The 17955-nt window shown below is 42.1% G+C and overlaps 1 long non-coding RNA gene across 1 annotated transcript in view; it reads left to right on the top strand.

Moving 5' to 3' along the window:
- Positions 1-1623: 1623 nt before the first annotated feature.
- Positions 1624-17955, top strand: part of LOC135361838 (uncharacterized) — a 443895-nt gene continuing 427563 nt past the window's right edge. The window contains exon 1 of the long non-coding RNA XR_010405979.1: positions 1624-1912. This is a non-coding gene — a long non-coding RNA (uncharacterized LOC135361838). The remainder of the gene's footprint in view (positions 1913-17955) is intronic.

The raw sequence follows: 17955 nt of genomic DNA, 5'->3' as shown, positions 1-17955 counted from the left end.
TTTCAGGATTTTCTCTTTGTCTCTGAGACTCATAAGTTTTACTATTAGGTGTCGGGGTGTTGACCTATTTTTATTGATTTTGAGAGGGGTTCTCTGTGCTTCCTGGATTTTGATGTGTGTTTCCTTCCCCAAATTAGGGAAGTTCTCTGCTATAATTTGCTCCATTATACCTTCTGCCCCTCTTTCTCTTTCTTCTTCTTTTTCTGGGATCCCAATTATTCTAATTTTGTTTCATCTTATGAGATCGCTTATCTCTCGAATTCTGCCCTCGTGATCCGGTAGTTGTTTATTTCTCTTTTTCTCAGCTTCTTTATTTTCCATCATTTGGTCTTCTACATCACTGATTCTCTCTTCTGCCTCATTTATCCTAGCAGTTAGCACCCCCATATTTGATTGCACCTCATTAATAGCCTTTTTGATTTCTACTTGGTTAGATTTTAGTTCTTTTACTTCTCCAGAAAGGGTTTCTCTAATAACTTCAGTGCTTTTTTCAAACCCAGCTAGTATCTTTAAAGTGATGATTCTGAACTCTAGATTTGACGTTGTACTAATGTCTGTAATGAGTAGGTCCCTGGCAGTCGGTACTACCTCTTGTTCTTTTTGTTGAGGTGATTTTTTTCTGTCTTGTCATTTTGTCCAGAGGAGAATAGATTAATGAGAGAACAAAATGCTAACAGGGTAACAACATTCCCAGAAAATATACTCTAAACAAGTCAGAAAAGACTTGAAGTAGTGGGAAAAGAAAGGGAAAGAGAGAAAAAAGAAAAAGAAAAAAGAAAGGAAAAGAAAAAGATAAAGTTAAAAACAAATAAAAACAGAACAAAACAAAACAAAAAAACCAGAATGTGATCAAATATGATCAGGCTGGTATATAGATCAGTGCCACACACTAGATTTTGGGTGTATTTGGTCTGTTAGAAGAAAGTGCCTCCCAAAATTTTAAAGAAAGAAAAACTTATATATGTATAAAAATAAGGGTTGATATGATGAAGGGATGGAATATGACTGTAAAGATGGAAATTATAAAAAATTTTATAAAAGGAATTGATAAGAAGTTGTTTGAAAAAAGAAAGAAGAAGATTTTTAAAAAAAAAAAGGGGAGAGAATGTGATCAGGCAGGGGAGTAGCAAAAAACCATACAGTAGAGATTTAGGGTATATTTTGATCTGTTAGAAGAAACTATCTCAAAATTTTAAAGAGAGGACAACTTATATATATATGCCAAAAATACAGGTAACTACTATGAAGGGATAGAATATGACTCTAAAAATGAAAAATAAAAATGAAAAATAAAAATGTTTTTTTTTTAAAAAAGGGATTGATAAGATGTTGGTTGAAAAGGGAAAAAGAAAAATTCAAATAAAACAAAAAAAAAGACAGTTAAAAAAATTAACTTTGAAAGACTAAAGAATCATGGTAAAAAAGCCATGAATTCTATGTGCATTATTCCCCTAGTGCTGGGGTTCTGCCGTTCTCATTGATCGGTAAACTTGGTCTTGGCTGGCTGTTCTCGCTGATCTTCTGGGGGAGGGGCCTGTTGCCCTGGTTCCCAAGTGTCTTTGCCAAAGGTTGAATTGCCCCGCCCTTGCCCGGTCCGGACTAAGTAATCTGCTTGGGTTTGCTGTCCGGAGCTTCTGTTCCCTTCAAGCTTTCCCTACAGCTTTGGAGGCGGAGAATGAAAATGGTGGCCTCCCAATCTCTCGGAGGAGCTGAGAACTCGGGCCCCACTCCTCAGTGAGCCCCCAGAGAAAAGCCGCCAGTCACTCCCGTCTCCCCAGTCTCCGGCCACACTCCGTGCTCACCCGGCCTGTGACCACGCGTTTCTATCTCTGGCACCCGGCCCCGTGTGGAGTCTCCAAACCCAGCAGATCCCTGCGGTGCACTCCCGCACCTCTCATCCCGGGGGAAGAAGGTGAGTCTCCCCGGATCTGCCACTTGTTGGGTCCCTGCTGGAGGAGCAGGGGCCTGACTGTGCCATGGATCTCAGTTTATGGCAACCCCAAGCTGAGAGCCCGCGCCTGGGCTCTGTCTCTGCCACTGGCTTCCCTGCTCAGATACCTGGGACCTCTGCCGCACTCAGGCACCGCTGGTCTTTCTGTGACCCCGAGGGTCCTGAGACCACACTGTTGCACGAGGGTTCCACCCCCCGTTTATCCACCGGAGTTACGTCCCTTAGCGGAGCAGACTTCTAAAAGTTCTGATTTTGTGCTCCCTGGCTCTATCACTTGCCAGAAGCGGCTGACGGAGTCCCCTCCCCCGCCATCTATCCTCCCGAATATTGCCTCGGATTCACTTCTCCGCACGTCCTACCTTCCAGAAAGTGGTCGCTTTTCTGCTCAGAGAGTTGTTGCTCTTCTTTTCTTCGATCTCCTGTTGAGTTCGTAGGTGTTCAGATTGGTTTGATCCCTATCCAGCTGAATTCCTGAGAGGAGATGAAATCCGGGTCTCCTACTCCTCTGCCATCTTGCTCTGCCCCCCCTAGACCTTAGTTGTATATGTAATTTTGGTACGAATGCAGAAATCACTTGTCAAATTACCTGGAGAGTTTGTCATCTCAGTGGCTGAATATGTAAAGCTCAAAGCAAAAAGGACCCCTATTGTTATAATGAAAAAGTTCAGTTTTAACTCAGCAATGAAAATAAATGTTCACCAATAAACCTTATTGTGTCCAGAAGGTTTGAAATGACTTTTGCCATTTGATCCACCGGTATCCTGGATTAGGACATCCCCATCAAACATGTCTGCAAAGTGAAATCTCATATACCAAAACCATATTTCCAGTTTAACCAAAAATATGTTCTGATCATAGACTCACAGGCAGTGTTCAATTTATATTGATTGGTTAATTAGTTGTCTGAGAGCACTAAAATATGGCCATGGTCATCCCTAGTCTTCCCAGTACCCAGTCCCCTCCTTTTACTCCATGAATAGACCATAGCAGAGTTTAGCAAAGCATTGCAGCCCATGACCAGAAAAACATGACAAGTGGTTGCTTTGTGGTCATTTGAGACATGGCTTCAGGGCTGACACGATTTCCTTTGCATGTATTTGGGTCAAGAGAGGGCTTTTGAGAAGTATGTGTTAAATGAATGAGTGAACGAATGAATGCATGCCAGGTCGCCTTCAGCAATGTTCTGACTTGAGCTTTTTACACATTAGAGGGCGGATCTGTGGATTTCTGAGCAGGACAGCATTCTCTCCTTGACTTACACATTCATCGTAAACCTGACCAGATGATGCTCTGCGAGTCCTCAGCATAGCTAGACCTGAAAACATTTTTTCTCCCCGCCCTCCCCCCACCAAGTGTGTTTCCTTCACAACCCTCCAGCCAAGCCCACTCAGTCTGGGAGAGGTGCCAGGAGGGAGGAGTCAGGGAGCATGCCTTAAAAGGCATTTAAGGGTAATGAGAAAAACACATCTCGCTGTGCACACAGCTCCTTCTGCTTCTGCTGCCTGTGTGAGCTTGTGGGAGAGGCTGAAAAGCACATTCTTTAAAATCCTGGCCCTTAAAAGGAATGCATTTTGGGCTGAAATGTCAGTTTGGCTCTGCCCTGACCGCAGGACAGTTCCTTTATTGCTGACTTTTTGACATGGTAAAACCCAGCCCCTTCCCTTCCACTCTGGGGATGGTTCCTAGAACTGATGAAATTTCAACTGTATTGGATTTTTATCACAATTCAACGATTTTACAAATTGCATTTCTATCCTTCCTTTTTGTCTTCCTCCCCCACCACTCCTGTCTCAAAATCACATCTTATCCGAACCAGTGGCATTAGATGTCCAAGTAAGCCTTTGCTTCGGACCCTGGGGTCAGCTGAGTCACATCCATTTCTTTCCACCTTTTAAGAAGCCAATACGGGCCTCCACCTCTCTTGCCCACAGCAGGTTGGGTCAGATTGTGGGTGGCCCAAGGATGAGCTCATCAGCTTGTCTCACTGCCCAGCTCACAGCTCCTCTTGCTGAACCGTCACTTGCTGAGTTAAATCTGAATTCCTCAAACATCATTCTTCAGCTATTTTCATCTTTGGAGATTTTAAGCTTCTTTAAATGTATTCCAACTTTGTTTGGAAATTTGGTTTCTCTGACTTTTGACCTTACAACAGGCCCCCTGGGTTTAATTGCCTAACATTAGTTTAGAATTGACCAGACATTACTTCAACTGTGACTCCTACAGACAAGGGGCCTCTAACTGGCTTTGTTCACCCCTGTCCTGGATTTTCATAGGCAGACATGGCCATCAGTCTAGTGGCTTTCTGTTTCAATAGACAAATACTCATTGTATACCTACTTATGAAAGATACTCAAGGGTGGTCTGATAAGACTGCTGCATAGAAAGTGGAGCTCTAATTTAGGAGCCCTAATAAAAGACTCTTTTGTTCATTCATTGGTCTGGGGGTTCTATGGCCCAGCATGGCAGGAGGCAGTCTGGCGGTGGTAAGGATAGCTAGTTTACCTTTTAGGGGTTTGGACTTATGATGAGATAAGATGTACATACAACAAAGTGATATCCCAGCAGGATGAAGCTATCACAAGCAAAGTCCCTGGGTTCACAGGAAGGAGAAGGAGGTGTGGTTGGGAATGAAGCAAGCATGGTAAACCGTGTGTCTTGAGCACTGGTATAGCTTCTGCAGGGCCTGAGCGGGGCCCAGAGAGGAATCCTCTCCTATCTGCAGGCTTAAGGAGCTCGCAGTCAGCTGGGGGAGAGGAGGCCCATGCAGCACACTGTGACAGCTTGTCCAGGGAGAGGCACATTCCTGAGACTCAGCCGTGGCTGGCTGTCACTGTCCAGTTAGCCCTTGTCATTTGTTCTCCTTACTGCATGGTGAGCAGCTGGCCTGAAAGTTACAGTCATTCTGGAAAGACTTGTGTCTCCATTTCCAGCCATAGCTGTCAGGGATGACCAGGACAGACTGGCAATGACCTGAGCTTTGGTGACCACCTCCCATCCTTACTCCAAACCAGGTTCTAGCCATCTCCATTTTCTAGGTTCCTAAGTGACTTTGATTTTCAATATAGTTACAAGTGTCTTGGGCCTTTAAATGTAATGAAATGGCTTTTAAATAAGTGCAGAGACACAGGAAAAAAGGGCATGACAGATTTTCCCCTTAGCTCGCTGACCATTAACTACTGGTCTTTGCCTGCCTGGCCACTGGAGTAGAGCTGGAGGGCGGGTGGTGACAGAACGAGAGGCACAGAAGGAAGGAAAGGACTTTAGGAATCAGCATTTTGAGTGTTGGTTTTTTTTTTGTTTGTTTGTTTTTCAGTAGGAATGGCTTTGTTGTCCCTATGCCGAGAAGTGGGCTGTCATATTTTCACTTCTTCCCATGAATGATCTCTGAGTAGGTGGGAAATTGCCAGGCTGGAGGGATGTTTGTGCTATGTCCATATAAATGTCCTTTGAAAGTCCTCATGTCTTATTTTTTATCATGCCTTTCTCCTGTATGTGTGTGCACACACATGGATAACTCAGGTGCTCGTGGGACCCTTGAGAGGTAGATGGCACGAGGATTGTGGGGACTATTTTGCAAGACCATCAGGTTTGTAAAACCAGTGCTATGTTGGAACAAAGCCCTGGCCTGGGGATGGGTAGGCTTCAGGTCTGGTTCTAGTTTTTTTACCCAGTGGAGCTGCGGGGAAGTTATTTTCCCTTTGGCCTCCTGTATTTCTCAATTGCACTGTTAGGTGTTAGACAATCTTTGAGGGCTCTTCATGATTCTAAGGATTTAACTCCCTATCTTACTGACCTCTCTTGAGATGAGGCAGAGATCAGGTATTGGCCCAGAATAGACCTTTAGGTTCCACTTGGTGAGACATGGAGTGGAAGTGTCAGTATGACAAGTCATGTCTGGTAGGGGCCAAAGCTGACAATTGAGTCCAAATGTGTTGTCTGTCAGTTAGCTCCAAGGAAACCATGGGAGATCTGCAAAAACCACTTTGTGGTTTTACAAATACAGTTAAATCTCATATTCTCACTCTAAGTTCTCTGGGATTTGGCTCCAACCATTTCTTACCCCGCGCCAGCTTTATTGAAATATAATTGACATATGGCATTGTGTAAGTTTATGGCATAAAATGTAATGATTTGATATATGTATATTTTGTGAAATGATTACCACAATAAGGTTTGTTGACACGCTTGTCACCTCACATAGTTACCCGCCCCCCCTTTTGTGGTATGCTGCTATTAACAAATATCAGGTACAGTACAGTATTGTTAATTACAGTTCCCATGCTGTACATTAGATTCATCTTATCATTGGAAGTTTGTTCCCTTTGACCAAGATCTCTGCATTTTCCCCATCCCCTAGCCTCTGGCCACCACCAATCTACTTTCTGTTTATATAAGTTAGATTTTTAAAGATTTCCCCTAGAAGTGAGCTCGTCCAGTATTTATCCTACTTTGTCTGACTTATTTCACTTATGTAATGCCCTTAAGATCTATCTATGCTGTTGCAAATGGTAGACTTTCCTACTTTTTTATGGCTGAATAATATTCCATTATATTGAATTCAGTTTGCTAGTATTTTGTTGAGAATTTTCTCATCTATATTCATCAGGAATAGTATTCCTTCCTTTTCAGTTTTTTGAAAGGTTTTGAGAAGGATTGGCATTCATTTTCTTTAAATATTTGGTAGAATTCACTGGTGAAACTGTCTGGTTCTGAACTTTTCTTTGTTGGGAGATTTTTAATTACTGATTCAATCTCCTTATTATTAGTCGGTTCAGATTTTATGCTTCTTTATGACTTAATCTTGCTAAACTGTATGTTTCTAGGAATTTATTCATTTTGTCTAGGTAGTCTAATTTGTTGGCATATTCATAGTAGTCTCTTATGATCCTTTGTATTTCTTTGGTATCTGTTGTAATGACTCGTTATTCATTGATTTACCTGAGCCCCCACTTTCTTTTCCTTGGTTAGCCTAGATAAAGGTTTGTCAATTTTGTTTATCCTTTCACAAAAAAATCAACTCTTAGTTTTATTGATCTTTTCTATTGGTTTTCTGTACTCTATTTAATTTATTTCTGCTCTAATCTTTATTATCCTTCTGCTAACTTTGGGCTTACTTTGTTTTTCTTTTTACAGCTCCTTGAGGTGTAACATTAGGTTGTTTATTTGAGATATTTCTTTTTTTTAATGTAGGCATTTATAGCTATAGACTTTCTCCTTAGACCTGCCATTGCTACATCCCATAAGATTTGGTATGTTGTGTTTCTATTTTCATTTGTCTCAAGATATTTTCTGATTTCCCTTTTGATTTCTTCTTTTATCCATTAGTTCTGCAGGAGTGTGTTGTTTAATGTCCATTGTTTGTGATTTTCCCAGTTTTCCTCCAGTTACTGATTTCTAGTTTCATGCCATGTGTTCAGAAAAGATACTTGATGTAATTTCTTTTATTTCTTTTATTTTTTAAAGATTTTATTTATTTATTTGAGAGAGAATGAGAGAGAGAGAGAGCACATGAGAGGGGGGAGGATCAGAGGGAGAAGCAGACCCCCTGCTGAGCAAGGAGCCTGATGCGGGACTTGATCCCGGGACTCCAGGAACATGACCTGAGCCGAAGGCAGTCGCTTAACCAACTGAGCCACCCAGGCGCCCTTGATGTAATTTCTATCTTCTTGAATTTGTCAAGACTTGTTTTGTTGCTTAAAGCACATGATACCTCTTGGATATTGTTCTGTGTGCCCTTGTGAAGAATATGTTTGCTGCTGCTGTTGGATGGAATATTCTGTATATGTTTGTTAAGTTCATTTGGTCTATGGTGTTGTTCAAATCTTCTGTTTCCTTATTAATTTTCTGTCTGGATGATCTGTGCATTGTGTGTGGGACACTAAAATCCCCTATTGTTATTGTATTGTTGTTTATTTCTCCTTTTAGATCTGTTAGTATTTGCTTTAAGTATTTAGGTATTCTGATGTTAGGTACATAAATATTTACAACTGTTATAATTCCTTGATAAATTTACCCCTTTATCATTATACAATAAACTTCTTTATCTCTTATGACCATTTTTAGCTTAACGTCTACTTTGATGTGTTAAGTATAGCTACCTCTGCTTTGCCTTTTTTTTTTTGGTTACCATTTACTTGTAATATAATATCTTTTTCTGTCCCTCACTTTTAGCCGATGTGTGCCCTTAAAGCTAAAATCAGTCTGTTATAGGCAGCATATCATTTGATCTTTTTTTAAAACCCATTTTGATATTCTGTGCTTTTTGATTAGAGAATTTAATCTATTTACATTTAAAGTAATTTTTGATAAGTAAGGATTTACTGTTGCCATTTTGCTAATTGTTTTCTCACTGGTTTGTTGTTCCTTTCTTTCTCTATTGGGGTCTTCCTTTGTGATTTGATGACTTTTGTTGTAGTATGCTTTGATTCCTTTATCTCATTTTTAAAATGTATCTTCTTTGGGTTTTTCCTTTTGTTTACCATGAGGCTTACATAAAATCTCTTATGGTAATCCTATTTTAAGCTGATAACAACTTAATTTTGATGGCATACAGAAACTATGCCTTTTCTTCTCACATTTTAGGCTATTAATGTTATAATTTACATCTTTTATATTGTGTACCCAGTAACAAATTATTATAGTTGTTTTTGATACATTTATTTTTTAACTTTTAAACTTGCACTGAAAGTGATTCAAAGAACACCACCATTATAGTATTATAATGACTCTGACTACATATTTACTTTTATTGGTGAGTTTTACACATTCATGTGTTTTCACATTGTTAATTAGCATTCTATTATTTCAGCTTGAAGAATTCTCTTTAACATTTGTTGTAAGTCAGGTGTAGTGGTGATGAATTCCCTTAGTTTTTGTTTGTTTGGGGAAGTCTTTATCACTTCTTCTTTCTGAAGGACAGCTCTGCTGGGAATAGTGTTCTTAGCTGATAGTTTTCTTCTTTTTGATATTTTTGATATATCATCCCTACCCTCTCCTGGCCCACAAAGTTTCTGCTGAGAAATCTGCCCATAATCTTATTGGAGCTCCCTTGTATGTGATGAGTCCCTTTTCTCTTGCTGTTTTCAGAACTCTCTCTTTGTGATTTTTAGCCAATCCCCTAGATAAGGAGTAATGAAATATTTATCAGTACAGGCTCTGTCAGGATGAGAGCCACAAAAACAAATGAGTGCCAGCCATAATAACCAAGATGGTGGCATTGGTGTGTACCAGCTGAGCTAGGCTTGCTGTAGACCACCTATGGGCCACTGGCTTAAACAAGAAGAAATTTATTATTTCAGATAAGAATCCTGGAGGTAGGGTGTCAACTACTAGTTGATTATTTCAGTAACTCAATGCATAATGGAAGAGTCAGCCACTTTTCATCTTTTTGCTTTGCTGTCTTTAGGAACTGGTATTATCTTCAGGATGATAGCCTCCTACTAATTCTTGAGACAGAACAAGAAAGGATATAATCCTTTTTCTTAGAAAGCCCCAGTAGAAACCCCAGTAGATCTCATCTTACATATCATTGCCCCGAATTTGGTCATAGGCCAATCACTGGCAAGGACAATGCCATCTACAGGAGTGGCTTTTACCAATCAGCATTTACTCCAGTTAGAAGAGGGAGCAGTAGACACAGGAATAAAATCAGGGCCCTCCCAGCATTTAAGAAGAGGGCATTGACCTCTGGGTAGGTAAACAAAGGTATCTGCCATATCATCCTTCATAAAAGGGAGAGAGAATCTGCCAGATTATCTTAAAAGATCTTGGACTTATTTAAATCTTATGTTAAAAACAAAACACCACAGAACAAATCATAGTCAGATATAAATAAAACTGAATATGATCCAAGTCCAGGCTAGCCTTTGGGTAGAAATCTTTGCATTTATCATAGGGGTTGTCCAGCTCAGCACTTCTAAATCCTGAGAATTATTCAATCATTTGAGCCTTTAGGGAAATTGCTTATGATCTGAGACAAACCAGATAAGCATACGTTTCCTCACATAAAACCTATTTCTACTATCTATAAAAAGTATGTGAACAAAATTCTCAGTGCTTGTGTATCTTATTTCTAATTACTTATAGATCAGGGTTTTTGTTTTGTTTTGTTTTGTTTTTGTGGCTCTCATTTCTTATTAGAAAAAAACTAAAAACCTCAGCAAGATACCTCAGACCCTCTGTGATCAGGCTTGCTGTTACCTCCCCAGCTCTTGTAATTATGGCATCCTTACGAGTCCCTAACTTTGTAGCCACACGGATGTACTTGCAGTGTCTTAGAGATGCTTGGTTCCTTTTCTTTATCACTTTTATTTTTTGACCTTTCACTTTTGTCAATCTGGCAACCTCCACTCAGCCTTCATGACCTAACACAGTTGTCGTTCTTGTAATGACTATCATTTCCAGGCTTTGCCAGACAGTTCATGTGCATCTGCCTGTGTGCAGCCCCAACTTGAAAGCAGTCCTGTGTCAGAGCCTTCATCACATAGCTGTAGTTAACTATTCTTCCGGGATGTGGGCTCCCTGAGCCAGAGGGGTCACTTCGCTGCTCTCTGCCACCTGCTTCTGGCAGAGACCCAACATTTAATGTGAGTAACAGTGGTAAATAAGCGGTTTCACATGTAAGCTTAGCATTTTCTTAATCAATTAGGGATACCTTGGTAGCTGTATTGCTTACTGCCCTCCATCATGTCCAAATTGGAGTCATAATCTGATAATTTATGAATAGATTAGCTACTTGTAAATGGGCATGTTTCTGCATATTTACCCTGACGTATATGTACTAATGACAACCAGAACCATTAGTGAATTCATTATTTTTCAATCCAAGTTGCACTTCTACTGCTAAGGTTAATTATTGATTTGTTTTATTCTATGATTAAAGCCATTAGCCACTATTAGCAAATGACGATGTTTATGCATGTTTGAATATCAGCTGGGTTGCATTTCATAGCAGGGGCCCAACGCAAATTAGTATTCTCTGGGACTGGCATCTAGAATGGTGATACAAAGCCTTGCTGAAGGTAACCGTGTATTTTGCCTTGTGATAGAAGGATAAACAGAACCTGATTGCCTTCACTAATTATTCCTTCTGAGTGCAGACCCTGGCCAGAATTTAGTTCTAGTTGAATGTGCCTCTGTCCCTTTTGATTTTGAACCATCAGAGACTCTGAGCAAGACTTCAAGAGTCTAAGATGTACCCTGGCTCTCTGCCTGCAGACATCACTTTTTAAATTTTCCTTTATCTGAGAGGTAGAATGGGCTGATTTGCTCTTTGAAACAGTGGGAATGGACTTTGCAGAGATTGGCTTCACCTGAACACGGATTCTGCCAGCGAGAGAAAGACCCTGCTTTTCAAAGTACTCTCTGGGCAGGTCACACCTTTTCTAGCTGTGCCCTATGTGGGGGAGCATTGGCCTGAATGGACCTGGCACCTGCAAAACTGCATGGCCAGAACTCTCAGCCACCCAGAGGCAAGGCAGGGTGGGGAATGTAGTTCTGTCTGGCAAAGCACAGGAAACCATTTGGGAAATGACTGGCCAGTGTCTGCTGCAACCTCCTTTGCTTCTTTCTAGTGGAAGAAGCTAAGCTGAATTGAGAGGGTTTTCCCACCTGGGCCACTTTCTCAGCCTATCACCTGTTTCTTTGATGTCCCAAGGAAGCCACCTCCAAGTTCATCCTTCCCTGAAGAGTCTTCAAGCTTTCAAGACTTCAAGCTAGGCAAAGGCAGAGAAAATAGCTTGAGGGCAGAGACAACCAGAAACCTGAATTCCTGGAGATCCCAACAGGGCATGGGGCACAAAGTAAACATTTGCTGAGTGATCATTGGTGGGCTGAATGATTTTAGGTGAACCTAAGGTTCTTGTCATCTGACTGTGACATATATTCATTTTAGAAGACCCATCTCTTTACCCTTTGCACAAGCCTTCCTGATTGTTATCTGCAGTTCATCTTTCCCAGGGAGATGGTTTAATTAAGACAACTCAAAATGAGTCCATGATTTGAGGGTACAGTTGACTACACTCTGATTAACTCCCTGATCGTCAGTCACAGAGATATATGATGGGAATTACCAGAGCAGGCAGAAAGGAGGGCAGACAAGCTAGTGGGGAAGGGAGGTAAACAGCTGGAAGATCAGAGTTTTGGGGGTACAAAGAAGAGGAAAGTGCCAGGAGAAGGTGGGGTTCCCCAAGAGGAGGAGAAGCTTGGAAGATAAGATGAGACAGCACATAGTCTTTAAGAAGTGTAATTTTGATGTCATAGCATTAGAAGGTCTGACTCTCAAGTTGAATGGAACTTTCCTGTGTTGTGAAAAGGAAAATAAATGTTAGAGGGTGGGAAAGACTGATGAGTTAGAGGTTCAACTAAACGGATTTTGAGGACTTGTAGTCCAGCCTGTCCTCAGCCATGTGATACCGGTACCTGCTTGAATCCAGGAGTGATGGTGCTTCTCACCCAGACAGGCTGCTGTTCCCCTGATGGGGGTTAGAATTGCTGGAAAGACCTCATGGTATCATTACCAAGGAGATGAGGAAAACACTCAACCTCATAGCCAAGCCCAGAATCCTCATGTGATGCCAGATCCCTGTATCCCATGTCTACCAAACATCCCACCTAGATGTCTCATGAGCAGAACACAGGAAAAGACCAGCTCTTCCTTGCCTCCCCTTCTGTGCTCTCCTCCCCTGTGGTTCCTAGCTCAGGGAACGACACCACTATCCACAGAGACTCCAGAAATGTGGACATCCTCTGCGACCTCCTCCTCTTGATTCTCATCTGTTATATTCAATTGTCCACCAGATCCTACAGTTCCACCCTCTTAACACCTCTCCAGCCCCACTGCCACATTCCTCGTCCAGGCTACCAGGATGCTTGATCTGGATTATTGTACCAGTTTCCCAATTGGGCTCCTTATCTCCAGTCTGGCCCAGCTGCAATCCAACTTCTGCACATACGATGAAGTGGCCATTCTGGGATGAAATTTGCTTTAGTCTTGGCTTTTTCTTGTCTTCAGTATAGAGGTCAATCTCTTCCATCATTGCTTCTGACAGTTGCACATTTGTCCATCCTCCTCTCTGGCCAGTCTTGCTTTCTACTCCCTGCTCCAGCCATGTGGGAGTACTCGTTCCCAGAAGACAACATACCCCTACTCCCGCACCCCCACACCTCTACAGTTTCCTCTGCTGGGAACCATTTTACCCCTACCCTACTCCCATCTACCTAGAAACAGTGGCTTGTGTCTCATGAGGCAGGTTAGGCCTCGCTTCTCGATCTTCCAACCTGTGGCCCCTCTCCTCTGCTTTCATGACACTGTTCCTCCTGCGTGATCTTCTTTCGTCACACTGCTGGGCTTCATGCTCCTACAGTTAGCCTGCTCCAACTTACTCTCCAGAACATGATTTCTGACACACAAATAGAATTCAATCCCTGCTCAACTTGAAACTTTTTTAGGGTTTTCCCCTGACTTTTAGGAGAAATTTTTAGAAATCCTGAACATCATTTCATGGCCCTTTATTATCTGTCCCATTTACCTCTCCAGTCTCATTTTGCCCCACTCCCCTTTCATTTCGGTTACTCTGTGCTGCAGCCACAGATCCCCAGATGCACCCTGCTTTCTCTTGCTTCACCTCTAGACCTTTGCACTTGCTGCTCCTTCTGCTGGGAGGTTCCTTCCCTCCACTTTGTCTTTCCCCCAACAGCCAGTTACAGTTTATACTTCAGTTAGACCTCACCTCTATCAAATCTCCCTCAAGTCTCAAGAGTGTTCTGCGGTTCTCTGCCCTGTCCCAGTGGGGGTGGGCTGGGGTTTGCATCTGACTCATTCTTCTATCACAGAGCCTAACATGGTGGCTGGCACTAGGCCTGGCTTCGTGGGTGTGTGACCAGTGCAGCTGTAAGAGGCCCTGTGCTCTGAAGAGCCCTGCACTCGAGGTTTCATGTTCTGTGTCAGCTGACTTGAAAGTCTTAGCAATATTATCTTTGAACTTGTGTTTTGTAAGTGAAACCCAGTGGAATAATGGAGCACTCACTGGGGGTCCCACCCTTCCATGATATCACCCAGACAGTGTCTCAGCTGCTTGGTTCCTGCCTCGACCTGGCAATGTCTGCCATGGTCTGCCCCCAGTGGGGACCTGGGCAAGGGTGTGATGCTGAGTCACAGGGTGGGCCCCTATGATGGACTGCATTTGCCCTGTGAGTGTCCCTAAGGCAAGCCCATTCTAGAAGATGCAGGTCTCCTCCCATATTCTGGGTTGGCTTGAGGCCCTCCCTTAGCCTTGCTGAACCTTTGTGGAATGGTGCTATGGTCTAGAGAGGTGGAGAGAGTGAGGAAGAGGGAATACCCTTTCCTGCTTTGGAACAAGTGGCCCTGTATCTCCTGTGTGTTCATGTTGCAAATAGCCCTGCAGACTGCAGTTTGCTGAAGACAAGCTATAGGCCTGGCACTTGGTAGGTGCTCAGGGATGGCGGGGTCTTAATCTTCTTAAATCTCTCTCTAGTGCACCCACATCCCTTCCCTTCAGATTCCACCACCCTAATCCAGGTTTAAGCTGCTCCTTGAACTATTGCAGCAGCTCTTTGTTCATCCTTGTGTCCCAGGTAGAGGGTTTGCACAGAGCAGGACCTCAGTAGGCATATGATGCATAAATGAAAGAATTAAATAAATAAGAGAATAGTCATTTTAAAATAGCATGCTGTCCATTCTGCAGGTTCAAGTGCTTTGTTAAAGTGCCTCTCGGGTATACCATTAGGAAATGTCCTTGGGAATTGTTTATTCAATTCTGTACTCTGGCCTCTCCTAGGAGCTGGTCAGAGCCCTGGGCTGATCTGTGCAGACAGGTATTGCCTCACCCTTCACCTTTAGAGAGCCCAGCTTTAGGCAACACCCTGGGAAACTACAGAGCCTTCCAAGCTTGGAAGCTGTTTTTGAAGCATTTGAATGACCGGGGTGGGGGGGAAGAGTTTATAATCAGAAACCGAGACATCTTAGGTCCTCAGTGATTGATCATGGGAGGCCACATCTAGATAGTAACAGCTTTGCTGAAAGGGGCAGTGATGTGGCCCCATAGCTTAACACAGTGAAGGGAAGGAGGTATCGAGAGAGTGGTGCTTGGTTTTGGTTTTACTCCTTTGTCTCAGTTTACCCAATGAGGCATTTTGTCTGTGGGTCTCTAGGAGGTTTGCTGTAGTGTATGAGAAAACTGCTTCTGAAGAAGTTGTGTAAGGTTGCCTGTATTCTGGCTGGTTTAGTCTCTGCTACTCTGGATTCACTGATCCTCAGTGAAGACTAAAAAGTCCAGTGAGCTGAATCTGCTTTGCATTTACCTAATCTGAGTTCCCATCTAAGCAGGCACAGAATTTATGCTCACCCATCACTGCATTGGTCACATCCTCTAATGCTTCAGTGGCTCTTACATTGGGTAACAGTCAAGAAATTCATAGCTGTGATGCCCATAACAGTACACACTATTGTAGGTGTGTTCTACTGATAATGTGCCAAGAAGTACATGTAGTGGCCTTTGTAGTAATATTGGACTATTTTATTGGAGCAGGTGTATTTTTCTGTGGTTCATGCAGTTCAGAACAAGGCAAGTTATGTCTGTCAAGTATTGTTTTGACAGGTGTCATTGCTACAGAAGGCAAGCATGGTTGGGGTGTGGAAGGTCTTTCAATGGTGGGTGGTTCCATTGGCATGGTGACTCATGGTGAGAGGAGTGAGCTCTGCTTTTTGGTGATTGCTGCAGCTCTAAACCAACAAGTAACAAGGGTATCAGCTTTTTTCCACCCACTTCCTTTACTAACAGAAGATAGAATTCAGATGCTGTGGACAATTTGGGAGTTCTTTCTAAGGTCTTTATGGGATCCACCATTGCATTAATTTTAAGGTCATACTCCTTGAAGGCTTCTCTCAGCCAACAACTAACCATGGCATGGGTGCTAAGGAAGAAGAGATGTGGGACTGCTCCAATAGATGAATTTGGCTTGAGTACTTCCAGTGACCTGGCTGAATCTTTTTGAAACTGTGCTGCAGTCCAAGATTCTTCCTCCCAGAATCCTCTTTCCTTTTAGGATTGCAGGGCTGCATCATAATCTGAAGATGCTCCTTTCATTCTCCTTCTTACTTCTCCAAACAATCTCTTTGATGTTTAATCACCTTTTGATGTCCCCTTCTCAGGGACCTAAATGAAATGCAGTCCCTTCCCCCATCTATCCATCCTCAAAGAGATAAGTAAATTTGCAGTATTTTTTGTTATTGAGGGTTGTTGGTGCTAGGGATCAAGTTATTTTATTTAAGAGGTAGAGGAGACCATATTTGGAGAAGGGAGACTGGAGAGGTGCTTGTGGTTTTGGTGTCTTTGAAAAATGTGGAACTGGGGCACCTGGGTGGCTCAGTCAGTTAAGCATCTACCTTCAGCTCAGCTCATGAACCAGGGTCCTGGGATGGAGCCCCGCATCAGGCTCCCTGCTCAGTGGGGAGTCTGCTTCTCCCTCTCCCTCTGCCCCTCCCCCTGTTCATGCTTTCTTTCTTACTCTCTGTCTCAAATGAATAAAATCTAAAAAAAAAAAAAAAAAAGAGAGGGAGAAATGTGGAACCCTACACTGCCTCCTATGCAAGGCCCAGAGAAGGGAGGGTACAGAAGGGAGGGTATAGCAGCAGTGGAGGTTACCATTCCTGGCCTGCATTAATTTAGTAACAGCATAGTAAGGATTAACTTTGAGCTCATAGAGGTGGTGGTGATTTACAGTAATAAAGATCAGATTCATTGTCAGTGACCAAAACTTCTCCATGTTCCAATGAAAGTGAAAATATGACAGACCAAAATTTGTGGGATGCATCTAAAACGGTACTTAGAGGGAAATTTATAGCACCAAGTGCCTATATTAGAAAAGATAAAAAGTCTCAAATCAATGATATAAACTAAGAATTGTCAAACTATGGTAAATGTGCAAAATTGAATCTACTGCCTATTTTCATAAATGAGGTTTTATTGAAACACAGCCATGTTCATTGATGTATGCATTGTCTATGGCTGCTTTCATGCTACAACAATAGAGTTTATTAGTTTAACAGAGATCATATGAATCTCAAAGCCTAAAATAATTACTCTCTGACCCCTTATGAAAAAGATTTCCTACTCCTGACCTAAGCTTCCACCTTAGAAACTAGAAAAAGAACAAATGAAACACAAAGTAAGCATAAGGAAGGAAATTATGAAGAGCAGAAGCCAATGAAATAGAAAAAAAACAAAAATTAGCATAATCAATGAAATGAAAATATGGTCCTTTGAGAAGATCAATAAAATTGACAAACCTCAAGATATATAGAGCAGGAAAAAAAAGAGAGAAAATACAAATTGCCAATATCAGAAGTGAGAGAGGAAACATCATAAAGATGGGCCACCTTGGCATGAACATTATTTTGAGTTAAAAGCAATCAAAACCAGAGGTTTTAGGAAAATATCTTTACCTCCCCCTCACTGCCTCTTTGTACCAGGAAGAGAATTATTCACAGAGATTCCTCTCTACCTAAGAAACTTATCTACATTAACAGAGCAATCTTTGTTTTCCAAACGTCCCCTTTCACCTTCCTGCTAATGGTATTTGTCCCTTTTGTATCCTCAGACCCTCCCCCTCTCCTTAGCTCTTGAGCCCCCTGTTGCCTGACTGTTTTTGGAATTTCCATGTCTGTGTGGGTTCCCTGTACAGTACATATCCTATTAAATTAGATTTTCTCCTCTTAATCTGTCTCAATCTGATTTTAAGTCCAGCTAGAAGGACCTTGAAGGACAGAGGAAATTCTTCCTCCCCAACAAGATCTTACAGACTTCACAATAAATACAGGAATATTATGAACAATTTTATACCCATCGATGTAGGGAAAGATGTTAGGGTTCGAAGCCAAGGGCCAAGAAAGAGTTCTTGAGAGGTCTTTGGTGCAAAAAGGTGATTTTATTAAAGCACGTTGACAGGACCCCTGGGCAGAAAGAGCTGTCCCTGGGTCATGAGGA

Source organism: Mirounga angustirostris, unplaced genomic scaffold (assembly GCF_029215605.1).
Source record: "Mirounga angustirostris isolate CCGP_5_RB_7025 unplaced genomic scaffold, mMirAng1.0.hap1 SCAF_10, whole genome shotgun sequence".
NCBI lineage: Eukaryota > Metazoa > Chordata > Mammalia > Carnivora > Phocidae > Mirounga > Mirounga angustirostris.
Note: the sequence above shows the minus strand (reverse complement) of the source record. Positions and strands in the feature narration are given on the sequence as shown.